We start from the raw sequence: 16,695 nt of genomic DNA on the forward strand, positions 1-16,695 counted from the left end.
TCAACCAGAATGAAGAAGGGGTGAAAACATTTCAGGAGTGGAAATGGGGCTGGTAAATAGCCTGTTGCAAGAATCTTGGGGAGTCAAAGCCCATTTAGGTGTTGGCCACATCCATAGAAAAATCTGATTTGCCATTAAGATGGTACAAAAGCTGGCTGGCTACAGACCCAGGCAGAAAGGTGTTCCTTAACAAGAGTGACCCTGGATACCCTTCTGGGTGCAGGCTGGGGGGCAGGGCACGGGGCAGCTGAGATAGCAGGAAGAGGTAAAGGCAGTGTCAGGGCGGTACCTCCCAGGTGAGAGAGACAAAATTCTCCCAATTTCTCCCAATCGTGGCTGGTTTCAAAACACCGAACAGTCCCTCTCAATATCTTCCTCTCGTTATTGCTCTTTCTCCAAGCACCCCCCCCCCCGCCTTTTTTTTTTTTTTTTTTTTTTTTTGTGGCATTGGCCTTGTTGCCTCCATTCAGCCTCTGGAATTTAGTTATTTCCATTGGCTTTTGGTTGGAGGGCATGATGACCCTGTAGACGGTCCTCACAAATCTGTGCTCCTAGGAATCCTTTTAATCCTCTCCCTGTCTCATCACTTTTCTCCCTAAGACCCGACTCACTCCATTAGGTCATCCTGGACATTGTGGGGTTTTCTGTCCCCCCCAACCATGTCCCTGACCACCTAATTTTCTATAAAAGTGGATTTTCATTTTCTATAACACCGCTTCCTTGCTTTTCTCCCTCTGCCCCATAGCTATCAACCCAGCTGAACGCAGCCAACCCAAGCCCTTTGTAATTTTTCTCTCCAGTGATTCACAATATATGTCCTCTCTGGTTTGGCAGCAACTTAATTTTAAGAATTCTGCACTTAAAATTTCATATTGCATTATTGGCTCTGAGTCGAGGAGTACGTATTGTGCCAAAGCACTGACTGTCCCTATTTTGTGACTAGCGAGGTGGGAATTCTGAGGTAGGGCCATTTTATACAGCCTATTAGTAGAGTCTGAATGAACTTTAGAATTAGCTTGAGAAGGAACGGGGCAGGGAGTTTAAATGAAGGCAAGGAAGACTTCTGGTTCCCACCCGCTTCGATCGAGGCTGGCAAGTTAACTGACTTGTGTCTGTCCCAATATAATAAGCGATAAATAAAAACACCCAGGAGGGAAGGCCTTCTTTGTGGCCCTCCATTCAGCTGGATGGAAACTCGCAGGGGCGGTAGCTACGTCGTGGGACTAAGAGGGACTATAATCCCTCGTAGGGTTTATGCAGAATGCTACGCCGATGTTTACAGTTGTATTGTGAGGGAGAAATTAGCCGCGTGGAGATAGGTTTTGGAGAAAGAGGAAGTGCAAAGGTGCATATGAGTAAAAGGTTTTCTGCGGTTCTGTTTGGTAGAACTTCTTCTGAATGAAAACAACCTCAAAGAAACTGGAGCAAAATATCACCAGTTGGAGGGTTCTGAGGATAGCATTGTGCCATGCAGATCAAAAGGAGGTCTAAGCTTTTGATCCCTTTTCTCAGGTAGAGAATGGGATTTAGAGGCATGTCAGTATCTACAAGTTCAGTTCTAAGATGCCGGGAAGAAGCTTTGAAGCCAACGAAAAGTGCGAGGCAGAGTTTCATTAAAAACGTTAATTCAGAAACATGGAGAAATCAGGCTGGTGACGGAGCATGGGATCGCGCGTGCACCCCCTGGGATGCTCCTACACCTGTCACACCGCAAGCTCTGAATGATGCCACTGACGCTCAGTTGCTGGGGGGTGCCAAGCAATGACCTCATGAGCACTGATGCCCCCGCGACGAGTCAGGGACTAATGGCCACGGTCCTAACAGTTATGTGTTAAATCTTCAGAGATGAATAAACTCATTTTACACAAAGCCATTACAAAACTCATGGGGATGACGAGGCAGACAGTCACAAAGCCTAAAAATAGTGATAGAATAGCTATCAACAGTCTGATCCCGTGTTTTTGTTGCATAGAAAGGACTAAAAATTTGGCATGGTGATCATTGCGATCATGCTGTATCATTGTGTCCATAGACTCAGCATTTCGATTAGGAAGGCCCTTAGCTTCACCCTTAACGATTTTGCAATACCGTTTATGTAAATTGCTAATGTCTTATCAAAAGTAATAACTACAGTACTTTTAACAATTTCCAGGTCACAGAGCACTTTCTCGTTATATTACTTTATGCAAGAAATAGCTTCTCTACAAAGCAAAAAACAAATGGATGGTGTTCAGCGGTTGTTACGGCTTAAATTGAGTTCCCTCAAAATTCAAATTTTGAGTCTTAACTTCTAATACCTTAGAATGTGACCTTGTTTGGAAAGAAAGCTGTTGCAGATGTAATTAGTTGATTTAAGATGATGTCATTAGGGTAGGACCTACTTCAACATGACTGGTGTCCTTAGCAAAAGGGGAGATTTGGATCCAAGCACATGCATGCAGGAAGAACGTCACGGGAGCATGAAAGCAGAGATCAGGGTCGTGCGTCTATAAGCCAGGAAACACCGAAGATTGCCAGAAACCACCAGAACAAGGGGAGAAGCACGGAACAGATTCTTCCTCACGGCCTTCAAAAGGAATCAACCCTGCCAACACCTTGATCTTGGACTTTTGGCTTCCAGTGGTGTTTTGTTATGTCAGCCCCAGCAAACAAGCCCAGCCATCAGCAGCACAGCCGTGTTGTTTGTGATCATGCCACCATCTTGAGAGTTACAACTTGGCCTTTTCTCACTTTTCTGGAGGCATTCAGAATTGGAATTTTATTTTCCTGTCGAAGGTATGAGGACTGGGTTGTTGGTAAGCAAAGGCCTGGCCAGGGGGCTGGAATGAGGGGTCTTGCAGAGGAGGAGTGCTGAGCCAGCGGAAGATGGCAAGTGGTGGGCTGGATGGAAGAATCAAGAGAGTTTATGAGGGCTCTGCAACCAGCCCCCTTTTTTTCATTCTACCCCTGCTCTTTGTCACTCCCGTGTGCTCTCATGGCATTAGTCCCCCTCATTCATTGAGAACCGCAAACCTCCAACTCCAGCCCACTCCTCTCTCCTGAGCCTTCAATCCATTTACTCAACTGGATTATTGACTTCCTTACTGGAAGACCCATGGGCACCTCAGACTCAGTAAGTGCCCAATGATGACTGTTATCTCTGACCCAAACCTAACCTCCCATTTGAAATATTGATTAGTGGTATCACACTGTACTCATATCACAAGTCACCCAATCCCAGACCGCCATGTCATCCGTAACCCCTCCATTCCCTTCCCAAGGCATCTAAGTTATTGCCAGTAACGAGTATTTCTGCTTTCCTAATGTCCTTCAAATCCATCCCTTCCTCTACATTTTCAGGTCCTACCTTGATTCAGACACTCCACATTTCTCAGTAACTTTCTCACTGAGTTCCTTGCTTGAAAGTTCTTCTTGCCCTCACGGCCGCCAAAGCCATATTTCTAAAATGCGTATCACTTTTTTTGCTTGCGTCTTCAGTGGCTGCCCAGTACATATAGGACTGTGTGTGAATTCCTTGGCATGCCACCTCTCCATCAGTCTGCCCGTTTCCTGCCAGTTTTTCCAATTTTTTCATCTTTCCCCATTTTTTTCACTTTCTGGAAAGCCATTCCTTCTTTGGCTTCCATGCTTGTCTGCTGAAGTGCACTTACCCTTTAAGTTATCCCAGATGCGTGGTCTCCCTTTTTCTACATGCTAGGCGTGTAACAGTGAGGCAGTTGCAGTCTAGTGGGGCATATATACATCAAACCAATAATCATAAATTATTTTGTTTTCATGTTGTAAGTACTGTGGAAGGGAGCATCCAACAGGTAGACTCTACTTGAAATAATGGAAGTGAGAAAGCTTCTCTGGAGAAAAGCCATCTAAGCCAAGGAGATACAGGAGTTCTCCAGGCAGAGAGTAGGCTAAGTGTCCCCCCGAGACCAAGGGAACAATATATATGAGGACTCTGAGGAAGGAAGAAACTTCCCTTTCTTAACTCATATGGCATCTTGAGCATATGTTTGTAGTTGTAAAAAATCTCCTGGCTTGTGAGACCTTTAAAGGCAGAGTCTCTACACAATGTGGTCTTGGTTATTTGCTTTCCGTCCAACTAAATATGGATGCAAGGAATGGAAGCTGGGATGTCCTAAGATTAAGTTAACGGAGATAGATTGGGTTGTTAGGCCTCGAGAATTTCACCATGTTTTCTCTTGGAATAATATGAACCTGTAAAGAAAAACTAAGGATTTACACAATATTAACGATCATGATGAAAACAATACGATACATTTATATAGATCTTTGGACTCGACAAAACAGATTTAAAGAGTGATAAGTAATATGGAGTGTCCCTTCTTCAGAAGGAAAATAAAGGAGAGAAAGGTTCCACTTCACCAAGGCTTGAAGGTCATCATTTCTTCCTGTCTTGCGAAAACAGGAAAATAACAGCCATGATAGATAGCTGTCGGAGCTGGGATCGTCTCTTGCTGTATTGGAAGCAGCATAGGAAGGCCAAGCTGACATTGATAGATATGTGTTGTGACACGAGTTGGCACAGTATAATAGTGATCATTGCTATGATCGGGATGTGTTCTTGTACAATCTTTCCTGTAACAGGAACATTACCTTCTGCTGGCGGAATCTTTTCTTTCTCTTGATGGCTGTCTTGTTACGTGACTCGGTTTCAGCTGTCTCAAGCTGTCCTCTGGCTTCCCTGTAGACAGAGGCAAGAAAGAGACAGTCATGGGTGGTGGATGGCTTAGGGGTTCTCCTGCCTGGAGGGAGAGAGTCTGGAACAAATGATGATTCTCAGACCCAAAGTCCAGAATCTCTACCTGAAATGACTACTAAACACTGAGAGGTCAAGGGTCATTTCTTCTGCATAATTTGGACAGCAGCTATGGCATTGCTTGACTGTCAGTTTCCTTTATGTAACTGGGGAGAGTGGCTCACCTGCTCAGTACCCTCAAAATGGCACCAGTCTCCATGCTTCCCATTACCCATGAGTCGTAGGGCCCTCAGCTCACGCTGCCACAGATGTTCAATCAGCCTGCTAGGGCATGGCTAACCTGAGGTTACCGCCAAGTCAAGGGGGAGTGCTTGCAGGGTTAATGACACGCTTGTCATCAGAGGAATTCAGAAGAGTTCAAAAGTAGTTGATATTATATGGAGTAGGAGATGCAAACCACGTTGTTGGAAAATGGACCATATTATGCGCATTTCAGTGAGCCTTCTCCTGTGTGACTGTAGAAGGGCATCGTGAGAGAGGCATTTGTTTCTTTTTATAGCACTGACCGTGTCAGGTTACTTTTTCTTGCTATATGTATTTAATTTGGAGAGTAAACAGATCACTAAAAATAGAATAACAGTTATTTTGATTACAGCCGTTTCAATTGCTCATCAGCCTAACAATGAAAAATGGTAGAGTTGCTGCGATGTTGCCAAGCCATCATCTTGTTTAAGAGCTTTCTGTGAACGTAGCATATACACCGGCCAATTACGAAGACGAAGCATTGTAGACGGGATGCACGGTGCACCTATTTTTAATGCTTTGCAAACACTGAAGGAGGATGCCACGTTGAAAACACGAGAATCTTTTTTTTTAAGTTTATTTATTTATTTTGAGAGAGAGAAACAGAGCGCACAAATTGGGGAGGAGCAGAGACAGAGAGAGAGAGAGAGAGAGAGAGAGAGAGAGAGAGAGAGAGAGGAAGGAGAGAGAGAGAATCCCAAGCAGGCTCCACAATGTCAGCACAGAGCCCAACGTGGGGCTCGAACCCATGAACTGTGAGATCATGACCTGACCTGAAATCGAGTCAGATGCTGACCTGAGCCACCCAGATGCCCTAAAAACATAAGAATCTTAATCTTGGTTTAATATATTTTATCCCATTTACCCTGTTGTCCCTGTTGAACTACTAGCTATTTAGTTTACTTTTTCCCCCTTTTCCTTAATTTCTTTAGCCTTTTTGTTATGGTGGAGAGGATCTTGGGGATAGCAAAGGAAGCAAGCAGCTAAACTTACCTAAGAGTCACGGGCCAGACTGTTTAGAATTTAAGAAAGTCCCTAGAAAAGATTTACCTTATCTCCCCACCTCCACACAGTTTATTTAATGCCACACAGAGCCTGGGTTATTGATCTTTGTTACAATGGTTGGCAGGGAGGGGGGGTAGTATATTCCAAGGGTCGGGTTGCTCTAAGCAGGGAAAGACAAATGATCATTTGCAGTGTCTTCAACTTCCTCTATTAATCTGTCTGTGCCATCATAGCAATAGGCCACAAGGCAAATATTAGTTTTATATCACCTTGCTTATAAACACTGTCATGAGTAAATGCTTCCTAGCATTTACTCATGAAATTTCTTTCATGAAGCATTTCTTCATGAAATTGGCTTTCTAAAACCAAGGGATTACGTTTAGATGCCCTTAACTATTTATGCGTATCTTCAAAAATCTCAATTCTAGGCCGTGGACTCATTTCCAATGGACAGAACTTGAAACTTCCAGAATAGAAGGCAAGATTCACTCCTACCAGCTTTCTTCATTTTAGAGAATTGTTTCACTATCAGGATGTGATTTGAGCTCAGAGAAGCTTATCTTTGGAGGTCTAGGTATGGGATCCACTTTCATTAAATTCACTAGTAGTTGGGTCAATATATAAATGCTATCAAATAACCAACTGGTCCATCTGTTTGAATGAATTCCCTTACCAAATTCTAAGAAAGGATGGATCAGGAGTGGGTCCAGGTTGTGTGGGCTCTGAGGCTTTGATGACTTGGGGAGATTTCTATAAGAAAAAGAATACAAAGTTACAAATGTAACTTTAAATTAGGTATGAAAATAAATATTTATTTAGGATGACAAATCACAAGTTATTCATTTTTTTAAAGTATACGGATATCCAAATTGTCACAAAATCTTGAAGAAGAACACAATTTTTAATTCACTTCCCAATGCACTTTTATAATTGCAACCTTTTTTTGGTTGCCTTCTCTTTGCCTCTTCAAATGACAATAAATTTTTAAATATCATTTTCTATAAAGAAAGTAGAGAGATAATAGTTTTTTTCCCCTTAGAATGACTGACTCAAAATTGATTTGTGTCACTGATAGTTTAGAAACGTTTATTTCGGCTTAGCAACCTTCTGTTGGTAATGCTATGCAAGTGTTTAGGATTTTTGCGAAATTAGGAAAAACCTCTTTAAACTGGGCTTTGTATGTAAAATTTACAATGTTAGACATTTGAAGTTTTCTTAGGCAGTCTAATCGGGACATTATTTGTTTATTTATTTATGTATTTATTTATTATTTTTAAAAATACAATTTATTGTAATTTAGCCAACATACAGTGTATACAGCGTGCTCTTGGTTTCAGGGGTAGATTCCCGTGATTCATCGCTTATATACACCAGCCAGTGCTCAACCCAACAAGTGCCCTCCTCAATGCCCATCATCCATTTTCCCCTCTCCCCCCTCCCCCCAATCAACCCTCAGTTTGTTCTCTGTGTTTAAGAGTCTCTTGTGGGTTTGCTTCCCTCTCTGTTTGAAATGACTTTTTCCCCTTCCCTTCCCCCATGGTCTTCTGTTAAGTTTCTCAAGTTCCACCTATGAGTGAAAACATATGCTATCTGTCTTTCTCTGATTGACTTATTTCACTTATCATTATACCTTCCAGTTCCATCCATGTTGTTGCAAACAGCAGGATTTCATTCTTTCTCATTGCCAAGTAGTACTCCATTGTATATATAAACCACATGTTCTTTATTCATTCATCTGTTGATGGACATTTGAGCTCTTTCGATAATTTGGCTGTTGTTGAAAGCACTGCTATAAACATTGGGGTGCGTGTGCCCCTATGAATCAGCACTCCTGTATCCTTTGGATAAATTCCTAGTGGTGCTATTTCTGGGTCGTAGGGTAGTTCTATTTTTAATTTTTTTGAGGAGCCTCCACACTGTTTTCCAAAGTGGCTGTACCAGTGTGCCTTCCCACCAACAGTGCAAGAGGGTTCCCGTATCTCCATATCCTCACCAGCATCTGTTGTTTTCTGAGTTGTTAATTTTAGCCATTCTGACAGGTGTGAGGTGGTATCTCAATGTGGTTTTGATTTGTATTTCCCCGATGATGAGTGATGTTGAGCATCTTTTTAATCTGACAACATTTTTTAAATACTGCGAATTGTGTTTCCTGCAACATTCATTTGCCTCTTGCTTTTTTACTTCTGATTTGGGACTGCTTGAATATGATTCTTGTCCTCATGGTCATGATACTGATCCGCACGTTTTAGTTTCCATCATGATCTAATAAGAATTTTGGTAATATTGAAACTTCGCCAGTATTGTCTTTCAATTTACATTTTGGCTTCTTTTGATCATATTTGAATTTTGGTATTATCTGTAATTCTGAAATAATATAAAATAAATCTGAAATTAGAGAATGAACAAGAGTAGTTCAAGTCATTTTAAGTTGGTGCTGTATTGTATGGAGCTGAAAGTGTTCTAATGAAATGAATCTTAGGTCTTATGCAGTCACTTATTAATAAATATTTCACTTATTTCTTTATCTGTGTCACTAGGTCAGTGACAATATTGTGCACTATTTCATCTAGAGCTGCTAGACTTTATCCAGACAGTATGTGAGGGATATTCTTTTTTTTGAACTTAAAAAAAATTTTTTTAATGTTTATTTTTGAAAGACAGAGTGAGACAGAGAGAGAGAGAGACAGACAGACAGACAGAGTGCGAGCAGGGGGAGGGGAAGAGAGAGAGGGAGACACAGAATCCGAAGAAGGCTCCAGGCTCTGAGCTGTCAGCATGGAGCCTAACATGGCTCGAACCCGCGAGCAGTGAGATCATGACCTCAGCTGAAGTCGGACGCTCAACTGACTGAGCCACCCAGGTGCCCCTGTGAGGGATATTCTAAGACATCATCTAACATCTTGGGATGTATACAACAGTGGAACAGTTGTAGGCTTGTGCCCTACGAACATGGAAATTCTTGTAAATGTAATTAAAAAAAAGGATTCTCATCAAAAAAGGAAAATGTTTGGTCCATGTACATTTATGTATGTGGCACAGTCAAGTACATTTTTGACAGGAGAAAACTTCAGTTCTGATTGTGCATTAATGACAGTGGAATCTTCCGTGTGAAATATACAAATTAGTGTCTGACTCCCTACAGTTCACGCGCTGCTTTCCATTCACAAACAACACCATTCTGTTGCTGCGTCAATCGTAGGACATGTTTCCTTCTCACCGTGCTTTAGATCATGACGCCAGGTAGGTTGGCACAGTGGGCTGGAGGAAGAGTTTTGGAAGCCATTCCTTCACTGGGATGGCTGGTCACAACTTAACAGAAATGACTGGAAGCTGCATAAACATATCCTATGAAACCCAAACTCGGTGTGTCCCCAACTCCTTAGCCAAAAAAACAAAATGATTCACGATTACACCAACATTACCCGGCACGGGAAAAGATGTAACAGATGGCGAATCAGGGTGGGAAGAAATAGTATCTAAACGATTGCAGTTTAAATATTTCTTATTTGCAAATTTGAGAAGAATACGTGATCATATCGTACGTGGCCAGGTCTTCTCTAAGGGGCCTGTAAGGTGCAACCCCCGTTAACCTCACAGGGCACTTCATTCTGGGGGCAGATCTGTCTCTCTCTTTCCTTTTTCTCTCTTAAGCTCACTCTGCCATGGCCATGGTGTGATTTCATCCTTTCAATGTGAGCGATGACCGTGGCTTATTTTGGGAAAGGAAGGCCATGGGATAATGGAACAATCGTCTAAATGTGGCACAAACTTGGCCCTTCCATGGTTTTAAGGGCCAGTGAGTTCCTGTTTGTGAAGTGACTGTTAATTGTGCTTGTCAGCTCTTTCTAGCATTTTCTGTAGGAAGCAAGGTCCAATACTCCCACCATAGAGAGGCAGTGAAGCACAGTTAGGCTAAATAGGTTTTCCAAGTTTATATGGGCTTTACCAGCTGCAGTGTTTAGGGAATGCTCTGTTCAGTAGTTATTTAATGTAGGACTTCCCAGAGCCTTTGAGATGTTAATATAACATCAGAGTTGCTTCAAGAAGGGATTAGGGTATGCAGCATTTCCTAAATTTATTTGATCAAGAACCTTTCTTTTTTTTTTTAATCCATAGGGTCTCTGGACCGTGTGGAAAAATTCACTGTTGTATTTCCACTTTCCATCAGCCACCACCAGGTGAGGAGTTGAGTCTGGCAATCCTGCTTGAACCAACTAAGAATAAGCCTAAGCACATAGAATAAGCCTATCGTGTTCAATGACAATACAGTTTTCATTAGAAACCTGTTCCTAATCAAATCACAATTATTCATGAGTCTGCGATGACAAACATTTATGTAGATTTGTTGGTAGATATTATTCGGAACAAGGTTTAAATTAATTCAAGCAACTCAGTACTCAAAATGATGATCTTTTTGATTCATCTCTGCTGTGGATTATAGACCCTCACAGAAATCTTAGACATTTGTCCCTGCTGTGCTCACGATGGCCCATAAAGGCATGAAGCCAGGTATGAAGGTGATTTACTGGGAGGAGAGAGCTGAGTTGAGTGAGAGTCAACCAACATTTCTGAGAACGAAAGGCAGTGGGGGGAGGGGTAACACGGAAGTGTGATAAACGAGAGAGGGCATCCACTCCCAACAGTGTCAAGGTTAGGAATGAAGGCCATTAGACAGCCGTGCTGCTGACCAGTCACCACGGAGCTTTTAACTGGAGGCAGTCTATTCTGCGACCCCTTCTTACCACCGAACCCAGCTCCTTCCGCTCCCATTGATCCATTGCAGCCCTGCTTTGCATGAAAACCATCTCTTATCTTCCTAACTGCAACCTCTGCCTTAAGTATTTTTATTCCAGTGTATTTTCCTCACTGCCGCCAGAAATACCTCCCCAAAATGCAAACACAATCATACTCTGAACATCCGCATAAGCTCTTTGGAGAAAAGCTAGGGTGCTTGTGTAGTGGGAAGAGAAAAGGGAGGGAGAGAGAAGTTGACCAAGGCTCTGATCATCAGGATGTATAGTGTGGGCCACGTTCCAGGCAAAGGCAGAGGTAATCAGTGTTCTAGCATCGCTGCATATAACATGCATGTGTCCCTGCGTCCTGGTACCTGCTAAGCTTCTCATTTGGATTTCCTTAAAAGTCATGATTTAAGACAAACTATTATAGAGGAGTGAAGCCAGAGTTTCCTTCCAGTGTGTAGCTGAGCCTCATCATCCTCGTACAGCCACAGTATGGGTGCAGTATATGCTCGCTTGGGTACCGTCAGTCATAATTCCAATGCACTTTCCCCATCCCCAATTTTCCTTAATGTCTTTTTTTTTTTTTTTTTTTTTGCATGAAGAGTCTCTCCTGGTTTGGCCTGGCTGGTGCTGGGACACAAGGCTTCTGAACCTCCATTTCTGCCTTGGAAAGAAAGGGATGGGAAGAGAGGTGAAGAAAGAAGGAAAAAAGGTACTAAATAATACCTGTGCTCTATGCTCTGGTGAAGATTTTGACAAAGGTTTCTAGCCAGAATTAAGAATATGGAGGGGAAAAATATAGATCGAAGGGGTACATGCACTCTGATGTTCATTGCAGCATTATCAACAACAGCCAAATGATAGAGAGATCCCAGATGTCCATCGGCTGATGAGAGATATATGGTGTATAGATATATACAGTGGAATATTACTCAGCCGTCAAAAAGAATGAAAACTTGCCATTTGCAACAACGTGGGTGGAGCTAGAGTGTCTTATGCTAAGCGAAATAAGACAATCAGAGAAAGAAAAATGCCAAATGATCTCACTCATATGTGGAATTTAAGAAACAAAACAGATGAATATATGGGAGGTGGGGGAAAGAGGGAGGGAAACACACCATGAGAGATTCTTACCAATAGAGTACAAACTGAGGGTTGATGGAGGGGGGTTGAGGGGGGAGGACTCGGTGGGCGATGGGTACTAAGGAGGGTACTTGTTGTGATAAACATGGGGTGTTATACTGTCAGTGATGAATCACTATTTCAACACTATTCAGTGATGAATACTGAAACCAGTATTTCAGTGGATGTTAACTAACTAGAATTCAAATAAAAATTTGAAAAGAATATAAAAAAGAATAAGAGAAATGAATGAAATTCCAGGTCCAAGGAATAATGTTAGGAGAACACCTTTGGGGATGCAATGGTATGTATTCAAACCTTGCTCTCCTGAGGTTCCAGTTAGTGCTGTGAAACCACCTTCCTGCTTGAAGCAGGCCAGATTGTCCATTAGCAAACACAGTCAGGTCCTCTAAGTGATTGTTGCAGTGCTAGATATGACCGATTAGGAGATACTCTCTGTTAGGAGATTAGAGCATTATTATCCAATTTTATGAAATCACCAATTTCATATGTTTTCATGTGTTGCTTCTAACACATTTTTCCCAGAAAATGTTGTTTCCCATAGAATTGCCCGGACAAGTTCCCATCTAGAGGGCTGATGTCCAGGCTGGAGAATATTAAGTGGGTTGGTCTTTTGCTTTAGCACATGAGTTTTCCAGTACTTGGGTCACAAGGATAGCAAATTATGGAAGGCCTTCTATCAGCCAGAGAAAGGAGAAAATGCAGGTAAAATAATCTGGTTGTTGGTGCAGGAAGAAGACGAAGTGTAGTCGTTTCTCTAACAAAGATATTTGTTCCCCTGCTATTAGATTTATACCACTACTCAGTATCTGTGCCTTCCAGCATGTACACTTTTTACTTAATGCCGAATAATCACACAAATTTTACTTATTTTTGAGAGAGAGAGAGAGAGAGAGAGAGAGAGAGAGAGAGAGAACAAGCAGGGGAGAGGCAGAGAGAGAGGGAGACACAGAGACACAGAATCTGAAGCAGGCTCCAGGCTCCGAGCTGTCAGCACAGAGCCTGATGCAGGGCTTGCGAACTGTGGAATCATGGCCTGAGCCGAAGTCGGACGCTTAACCGACTGAGCCACCCAGGCGCCACGTGTCCAAATTTTAAATGCCTGTGAAAAACAAGCACAAATGATGATTTGTGCTACCAGCAGTGCAAATTGCTTAGCTAAGATGATGAGCATATGAAGATCCATGACCAGGTTTGCACACATGCAGATAGTTACAACTTCATCATAACAGGTGACAGTGACAGGGACTATATCTCATTGATGATGACATCAGTTAGAAAATGCATCTCAGTTTCAAAGACATTGAGTATGTGAGGGGAAACAAGCATCCAGTTGTAGGTGAACTGTGGTAGTTACAGATATATGGATTGACACAGTCCTGTAAATATTTTCTAATCACATGGAATGAAGCTGAAGAAATCTTGGCCCGAGCATATTTGACTTTAGGTGAATATATGTCTAATTCTGAATGAACACTGACTCATCGCAGCTGCTCAGTGAGAGCCTTTTTAAGAAACAAATGGGTAACTAAGGTTGATTTTTCTCCCCCGAAGGAGAAGGCAGAGTGTTGTCATTGCTGCTGTGGATTTATAACATGACATAAATTAAGTGTGGCCAAAGAAATATCACCAATGAGCTCATACTTTCAATATGATTACTTTTATTTTTTTATTCTATCCTGATGTTTATATATGTACCTTCTTAGTTTTAATACTTGTAATTATAATAAAGAACGTAACATTTTATACATTTCCCCTGAGTGTTCTATCAAGACAGTATAATTATCATTTTATGGCTGTGTAATATTCCATTAAATTATGCACAATAATTTATTTAAAAATTCCTTACTGCTATACATTTAGATTGATTCTGGTACTTTGCAATTTTAGATTGAGCGCAAATAACATTATTGTGCAGTTGGTTTTTCCTTCTGTTGAGTTATTTCCTGAGGAAACATTCCCAGGAGTGGAGTTTTTGGTCGAAGGGAATGATACATTTTTATAGCCTCGGTATAAATTGCTATAAGAAACGTTGTAATAAAATTTCAGTGGCAATTTCTCCTTGAAGCTTCTGTAGGACAGGGGACTGTTTTAGCCACTTTATATAATACTTGTCTTCTCCATTTTCTGGGATGTATATGTCATTGGAATCATGGCTTAAGAAGAGAGGGGAAAAATGGATGATATACATTGCTATGGCTTAGTCGCCACAGGATTCCCCAACTTTCTTACAGCCTGGAAGCTATAGTTCAGTTCTTGCCTCTGCTTTTCCAACTTTCTCAGCCCTGTGCAACTGGATAGAGAGCTCTACTGGGTTCTGAGTTAAGTCATTATTAGGTAATGCACAGAGCAAGATTCCTTTTGAATCTTTCAGAACTGGATGGGAAAAGGGAAACTTTGTTTAAGAAGGCTGGCTTGGTGGGGCGCGTGGGTGGCTCAGTCAGCTGAGCATCTGACTCTAGTTTTGGCTCAGGTCATGATCTTGCAGTTCTTGAGTTCAAGACCCACTTTGGCTCCACATGGGGCTTGCTTGGGATTCTCTCTCCCTCTCTGCCCCTCCCCACTTGCTCGCTTGCTCGCTGTCTCTCAAAATCCATAAATAAACTTAAAAAATTTTAAAAAAAAAGAGGGCTGGGTTGGTTACAATGGAATTTGCATGATTACTTTATGGAATTTCTTTAATTCAGAGGGTCAGAATACTGAAGTTTGTTGTGTTGGATTCAAGATCACGTGTATAGTCCCAAGTTATAAAAACAACAGCTACAACCACCAAATTTAGACTGCAGCTAAAAGTTAAGGGCACTCGAAGGCTATATATGAAAATCACGGAGCAGACTTCAGGATAGAAACATGCCCTCACTGGGCTGTGGGCCATTTTGGAAGTTTTTTCATGATACTTTAGTTTATGTCTGGGCTTCTATCATATTCTCCTCATGGCACTGAGAAAGTCAGTAACTAAAGCGATTGAAATATTTGTTTCCTATAATAACCAAAGGAAAAAAAAACAGGCATTACATTTCCTGCCGTTCTTACATGGGCTGTGTTCTTCATGTAGGAGAGAGGCACCGTTGACCTATCTGTTGACCTAACCTAAGCACGCTCATGCTTGGAAATCCTTGTCTCCATGATATTTCTCAAGTCCGAGTTACAAAAGACGTTAAGCTTCTTTTTGGAGAGAAGGCTATGTAGGGCCAGGGATGTCATCTGTAGCTACGAGAAAGCAAAACAAAACTATCTCTAGAGGATGTCATTGTGGTCATTAGGACATGGAACTCGCTGTTTGCTAACTTGTGTTACAGTTGTCACTGTGCTAAATCTTAAAGCCTCAAGACACAGTGTGATATCGGGTTATCCTTGAATATGTTATTATTGATGTTCCTTGATGTGTATGTCTTGATGTGTTATTATCCTACAATAAGGAAAAGTAGGGTACTCTTAGCAAAAGAAGAGGAAGGGATTCTGGGTAAACCCAACAAGTGGTCATTATAGGGGTGGTTCTAAATGCCAATAAGATTCAGTAAAAAGACAAAGTGGCCTTTCCTAGTGTTTTATTTTCTTTTGGATATGCTTTGCATTAATTCCTCTGTATTCTGACATTTTGAGTCATGTGTTTAGGAGACTACTACATTGTGTACTCTGTCTTGTACATAAATTAGTATAGCTTTGGATCAAAGGAAATAAAACCCATCATCTTTTTTTTAGTGTTTGGAATGATTTACCAGTTTTTATAAGAGCCTTGGTTTGTGGACTCTGATGTAATGGGATTCATGTCCACATGGAAGTTAATTCTGTAAGTTTGTAGTTGATACTCAGTGGTGTCCACGCCGAAAATAATAATGATTTTTCTTTTCTTAGCCCAACCTCTGCTTAACATACCAGCATAATTAACAGAGAGATATACCAACAGCTCCAACTTCAAAGACTTTTCTCTTGAGAGAGATTTAGTTGCTATGCTATGTGAACCTTTATATGCCCTTATTCCTAGTTGTGGATGCATGAGACCAAGTGGCTGCTCTTTAAATTTCCCCTAAGGAGTCATGAGCTTGTAGCTCACCAAATAGCAAGTTTCCTGCTGGAATGAACTTCCCTGTTTTTTTAGTGATATGCTTTCTTAAGAAGTCTTGATTACAGAACTTGTTAGCCACTGGTAAGCACCTTCGAGATTCTTGATTCTAGCCACACACTGAGAAAGCATTTTCTCTGCTTCGAGAAAATGCAGGAAGAGACACGTGCTCTGAAGTTACTGACTTCTGAGTACACAGCCTATGCAGAGTCTCCTCAGAAATACTCGGTTTTCCTGTAGTCATGTTGAGAATTTGGACTAAAGCGTGATTGTTCTGTTAACTCTGGGGAAAGGAAAAAATGGGTATGTCATGGGAATAGATGTCTGACCTGTGTATATACACAGGAACACTCCAGTTTTCAGTAGGATTGCCTGAAGTGGAGTTCAGCCATTCCTTTCTGCCCTCCTCCCTCCCTTGTATCCTGTCTTCCTCCCTTTCTTTCTTTCGGTGGAGTAATGAACAGCTCTCAAGCCGAACTAGCTTAAATGGGTTCAGAATGAGAACTAATCGGTATCCGAAACAATAGTGTTACACCCCATTGCTTAAGATAAATGATACCTCATGTCACAGAGTAGGAGATTTTTCCACAGTTCATGGAGCAGTTGGTCTTTATGTCAAATTCAGCTTAAAAATAAGCTGTAATTTAAAAAATGCAAATTCTGAGAAAAACCTTAGCTAAAGGGCCGGCCACGGCAAAAGAGATAATTTGCCAATGTTTTGCATTAAGATT

This window comes from Leopardus geoffroyi, chromosome A2, assembly GCF_018350155.1.
Source record: "Leopardus geoffroyi isolate Oge1 chromosome A2, O.geoffroyi_Oge1_pat1.0, whole genome shotgun sequence".
Classification (NCBI taxonomy): Eukaryota; Metazoa; Chordata; class Mammalia; order Carnivora; family Felidae; genus Leopardus; species Leopardus geoffroyi.